The following is a 6,161-nucleotide window of genomic DNA, read 5'->3' as shown; positions in this document are numbered from 1 at the left end:
TCCCTGCCTTTTGTCATCTAGTAGTTATGGATTGAATGATGTCTCTTAACCCTTTTCGCCAAATCTGTTGCCCCCAGAACACAACAAGGACACCAGCCTGTTAAACCAAGCACGCCGTTGACCGGAGACAGCCAACTGACCTGGAGTCTGCACGATCCTTCCCCATGTGGGAAGGCCACCCTCCCCTCCACACCCCCACTCTTATTAGGGTTTTCTGGACCCAAGGGTAGGTAGGACGACGACCAAGTCCAGCTTGAAGCAGCTAGAGGAGCTTGAGACCTTCGCCCATTGTCCTTTACAAGATTACAAAGGGTCCTAATATTTGAGAGGGGGGGGATAGTTAATTTTTACGAACCAGGGGTATGGACTTGGGGGGGATTGCTGGAGGAGGGGGGTGCTGTGTGGAGGGGAACAAGGGGGAGAAAATTGGAACTGTTGTAACAATATAATCAATAAAAAACATTAAAAAAAAAGAAACAAAAGAAGCTAGGGAATTGAAACAAAGGCAAACTAAACAGGCAACGAGAGTGGAAAAAGAACTATAGGTACGGGGAACATATTGGCGGGAGGTCAACAGGGAGGGGGTATGGGGAGAGGGAGGGAGATGATATAGGAATTAAGGATCATGGTAGGAGGGAATGGAATAGACAGAGAGAGGTTGAGAAGAACTGTATGCACAACTAATGGACATGATATAAAAGGGGGGGACAACTGGAGGGAGGGGGGGCCACCGGGTGGAGGGGAGCAGAGGGAAGGGAAATTGGGACAACTGTATAACAGCAAAATCAATACAACATATTTAAAAAAAAAATTCTCACATAGCTTTGTGGATAAGTATTCAGGCTTTGTACAAAAAAGATAGCGACTTAGATGCAAATCTTGGCCTTACCACTCACTTACTGGTAAACAAATGGTAAACTTAACCTCTCTGATCCAGTCCCTTCATCTGTGAAAATGAGTAACTCAGTAATCAGAGGCAGTGATAGCATAGTAGAAAAACCGAAGTCATAACTGAATTCATGAGACAAACCAAAAACAAAAATAGTACACACTGTGTGAGCCACCCATATGAAGTCTAAGATTTATATTGTGATAGAAATCTGAGCCATGTTTGCCTATGTGGGAATGAGTAGAAAGGAACTGAGGGAAATTTCTGGGGGCAATGTGCTATATGTTGATTGGGGTGATTGTTACATGAGGGTATGTATACATTTACCAAAACTCATTGAATTGTACCTTTAAGATATGTGTATTTTACTGTATACAAATTTTCACTTAATTTTTAAAAAGAAAGCAATCTAATCTAAATCCACTCTACCCAATAGTGATATAGATCTGATTTCAGGTCTTACCCCTGACTTCAACTAGCTTGCCATCTTTTCTTTTCTTTTTTTTTCAATTTAAACCATTTTAAGTATATTGTATTGATTATGCTATTACAGTTGTCCCAATTTTTACCCATTTTCCCCCATCAACCCAGTACCCCCTTCACTCCAGCAATACCCCTCTTAGTCCATGTCCAGTGCTGTGCATATAAGTTCTTTGATTTCTCTATTCCCTATACTATTCTTAACATCCCCTTGTCATTTTGTACCTATCATTTATGCTTCTTAAATCCTGCACCTTTTCCCCCTTCCCCTTCCCTCTCCCAGCTGGTAACGTTCCAAATGATCTCCATAACTATGATTCTGTTCCCGTTCTAGCTGTTTGCTTAGTTTGTTTTTGTTTTTGTTTTTTAGATTCACCTGTTTATAGTTGTGAGTTTGTTGTCATTTTACTGTTCATAGTTTGATCTTTTTCTTAAATAAATTCCTTTAACATTTCATGTAACAAGGCCTTGGTGATGATGAACTCCTTTAGCTTTATCTTGTCTGGGAAGCACTTTATCTATCCTTCCATTCTAAATGATAGATAAATGAGTAATCTTGGTCCTTGCATTTCATCACTTTGAATACTTCTTGCCAGTCCCTTCCTGCCTGCAAAATTTCTTTGGAGAAATTGGCTGATAATCATATGGGAACTCCTTTATAGGTAACTTTCTTCTTTTTTCCTGCTGCTTTTAAGATTCTCTCTTTATCTTTAGACTTTGACATTTTTATTATGATGTGTCTTGGTGTGGTCCCCTTTGGGTCCAACATGTTTGGGTCTCTCTGTGCTTCCCAGACTTGTATGTCTATTTCCTTCACCGAATTAGGGGTGTTTTCTTTCATTATCTTTTAACATAAGTTTTCAATTTCCTGTTCTTCCTCTTCTTTTCCTGGAACCCCTATGATTCCGATATTGGTACATTTAAAGTTGTCCCAGAGGTTCCCAAGCCTCTCCACACCCCCCACTTTTTTTGTTTATTTATTTTTTTGTTTTGTTTTCATTTCACTTGTTTTGTTTTTTGTTTTTTGTTTTGCATTCTTATTCTTATTTCTGTTCTGGTTGAATGGTCATTATTTCCTTTTGTTCCAAATCATTTATTTGAATTCTGGCTTCCTTCCCTTCAGAGTTCATTCTCCTATATAGTTTTTAATTAATTAATTAATTTATTTGTTTTTTTGTTTATTTATTTATTTATTTTTAGAGAGAGGGGAAAGGAGAAAGAGGGGGAAAGAAACATCACTGTGTGGTTGCCTCTCACTTGCGCCCCCAACTGGGGACCTGACATGCAACCTAGTCATGTGCCTTGACTGGGAATCGAACCAGCGACACTTGGTTCACAGGCCAACACTTAATCGACTGAGCCACAGCAGCCAGGGCTCCCCTATATTTTTCTTCATTTCACTTTGTGTAACCTTCATTTCTTCCTTTTCTTTTTGCCATACCCTATGAGTTCTCTGAGCATCCTGATCACGTGTTTTGAACTCTGCATCTGATAGTTTGACTAGCTCCATTTTGCTTAGTTCTTTTTCTGAGGTTTTGTTCTGTTCTTTCATTTATTTGCCTCTTAATTTGGCAGGCTCCCTGTGTTTGTTTCTGTATATTGGGTAGAGCTGCTTTTCTCCCTATTTTAAATAGCATGGCCTATGTAGTGAAGGTACCTGTAAATTGTGTGGGGAGGAGCCTTAGGTAATTGCCAGAGCAAATCAACTTGCTTCACTTCTTTGTGGCTCTGTTTGTGGTGGAAGGCTGGAAGAGGGGACAATGCCACTGCCTGGCTTCTGGTGTTTTGTGATTTTCCTGGCATTCGCCCCATTTCCAGTCATTTCACCTACGTCACATGCGTGATTGGCCCCCTTTCATTTTCTGCCCTGGGGTTTGTGTATGTTTTAAGACCATGCTGGCTCTTTAAGTGGCAAAAATCTGGCCATTTCATTTGCTGCCCCATGTGGGCCCACTAAATGGTGAAAATCTAGCAGCTTCTTCCACCGTTCCAACTCCCACTGGCTTTTACAGTCAGAGGTAATGGCGGTTTACCTTCCCAGTGCTGGATCCCTGGACTCTGTGGTCTGGCCTGGGGCTGGAATCGCTTGCTCCCAAGGTAACCCTTCTGATTTTTATCCACCATATGTGAATGTGGGACCTTCCATTCTGCTGCCACCGCCACTGCCACCGCTTGTCCATTCCACACTGCCTCTCCACCACGTTTCCGTGACTCCGCCCCTCCCACCCACCAGGGTGAATTGGCTTCTTTAAATCCTTGGTTGTTGGGCTTCCATATAGCTCAATTTTCTGACAGTTCTGACAGCTATTGTTGTTTTTTGTTTGTTTGTTTTTTGATTTTTTTTTTTTTTTTAAGATCTGGTTGTAATTCTCTCTATGGTTGCGTGAGGAGGCAAAGCATGTCTGCCTACATCTCCATCTTGACCATGAATTTGACTTCTTTAAATCCTTGCCTGTCAGACTTTCATACAGTTTGATTTTCTGGCAGTTTTGGGTGATTTTTGTTTTGAGGTAGTTGAAATTCTTTTTGTAGTTGCACAAGGAGAAGTGTGTCTACCTATGCCTCGCTTGACAGGAAATTCCCAATATTAGCTTTTTTTGCCATCTTTTAAAGAGCACTCTTATTTTTATGGCACAGATAATATATGGTGGGACCCCAAAAACTGAAGAATTTATTTATTTAAAAAATTTGCATTTATTCTTACATGTTTAAACTTCAGTTACTTTCAAAATACTCTCCATTGGGTGCAATACACCTATCGAGACTTTTTCCTCTGCTCAAAACAGTTTTTAAAAAAGATGTTATTTATATATTCTTAGAGAGGGGAGAAGGAAAGAAGAAAGAGAGGGAGAGAAACATCAATTTGAGAGAGAAACATGGATTGGTTGCCTCTTATACATGCACCATTTGGGGACCAAACATTCAATCCAGGCATGTGCCCTTACTGGGAATCAAACCGATGACCCTTCACTTTATGGAATGATGCCCAACCAATTGAGCCACATGATCAGGGCTCACAAGCCCTTTAAATATATCTCTTTGGCATCGACCTCAGAAGCAGCTGACCAAGGTCAGGAAGTTAATAAATTAACCCCAAGGCCACACTCTTTGGTGGACTTAGGAACCTATCATCCTGATAGTCAGTGACAGTGTGCAGAATGTGTTTAATATAAACAAAGTCCAAACCATGCAGCACCATGACATAAAGTTGCCTAGATGAGCCACTACTCCACATTTTTCACACTAAAAATCTTCTTTAATCACCTTAACCCCTTGTTCCCACAGAGTGATCAAAGACCCTTTCTTACTTCTGCTTATATACAGCCAGCAGGTATCTCCTTCTAGTGTGTCACTGGCTGCAACTTGGGTTGGTGCTCCCTCACAGTAGAGACTCTCAGCCAAGGCTGAACGGCAGAATCACCTGGGCAATGAAAAGGCCCCACCCCCAAGACCCACCCCAGAGATTCAGTCTTGCTTCACCTGGGAAAGGACCCAGGTATCAGAACTTTGGAAGTTCATCAGAGGATTCTAACATGAGAACCACTAATGTGCAGCTCTTCCAAATAGAATTTCTCCACATCTCTCTTGGTTAAACCTTTCCAAAATTCTAATCTAACAGAACATTCTGTGATGAAGGAAATATTCACATCAGGGCTGGGACTAGGATGAGGCAACTGAGGCAGGTAGGGTACAAAATTTGAGGAGGCTCTTACTTTCAGTTGGGGACCCTCCACTTGCAAGGCCCTGGGAGTGAAGGCCTTAAATTTTGAACTTAAGGTATAGTTAATAATATTATAATAACTATGTATGGTGTCAGATGGGTACTAGAGTTATCGGGGTGATCACTTTGTAAAGTATATAAATATCTAATCACTGTGTTGTATACCTGAAACTAATATAATATTGTATGTCAACTGTAATTAAAATAGTAAAACTTTTTTAATTAAAAAAAAATTGAACCTTAGGTGCCTTACCCTGATCTCAACCCTGGTTCATATAACACATACCTTCTTGATGGAGGTGATATTGTCTCCAAGGGGGCAAAAATTGGTTCCTGGTTAAGGGAACCAGTTTTCTGTTTCTATTTTTGAAGCACAGCTATACATACAGCACATAAACAGATATACAGTACATCTGTGTTATTGAAATTTCCCAGGGTGGGGAGATGGCAACCAGGAAAAAGAAATATCTAAAAAGGCTCCTTGGGGAAGCAATAGTGAAAAAAAAGTGAAAAACACTGATATAGAGCTCTGAGCATAAGTGCCATTGGGCACTGGAAATGTAGTGAGTGGAATGAGAAACTGAATTTCAAATTAAATTAAATTTTAATTAATTTTAATTTATGTACCTGCCCATGGTTGCTGATTACAATGTAACACAGTGCAGATTAAGATGAACAAAACAAATAAGATATCACAGTCCCTACTCTGGTCCAAAGCACAAACCTATCCTAGAAACAATGGGGTTTCCCTGGAAGTTTGCAATGTAAGCACGAATTCTCTCACTTACATAATCTCAAAAGCAGAATTCCCCCAACCCAATGCATAGTTCTAGCCATGCTCCAGAGAGAGGCAGACAAGAGGAAGAGCAGAGGAAAAAGAAAGATGCTCAACATCACCAATTATCAGGGAAATGCAAATCAAAACCACAATGAGATATCACCTAACACTTGTTAGGCTAGTATCAAAAAATCTAAAGACAGACCATAGGCACAAAATGAAGTAGGTGGAAGGTACATTCACCTCTTCTCAGGACCAAACTGGAATTACAACTAAATTATAGAACAATCAAC

The sequence above is a fragment of the Furipterus horrens genome, unplaced genomic scaffold (genome assembly GCF_987537825.1).
Source record: "Furipterus horrens unplaced genomic scaffold, mFurHor1.1.pri manual_scaffold_5, whole genome shotgun sequence".
Lineage (NCBI taxonomy): Eukaryota > Metazoa > Chordata > Mammalia > Chiroptera > Furipteridae > Furipterus > Furipterus horrens.
Note: the sequence above shows the minus strand (reverse complement) of the source record.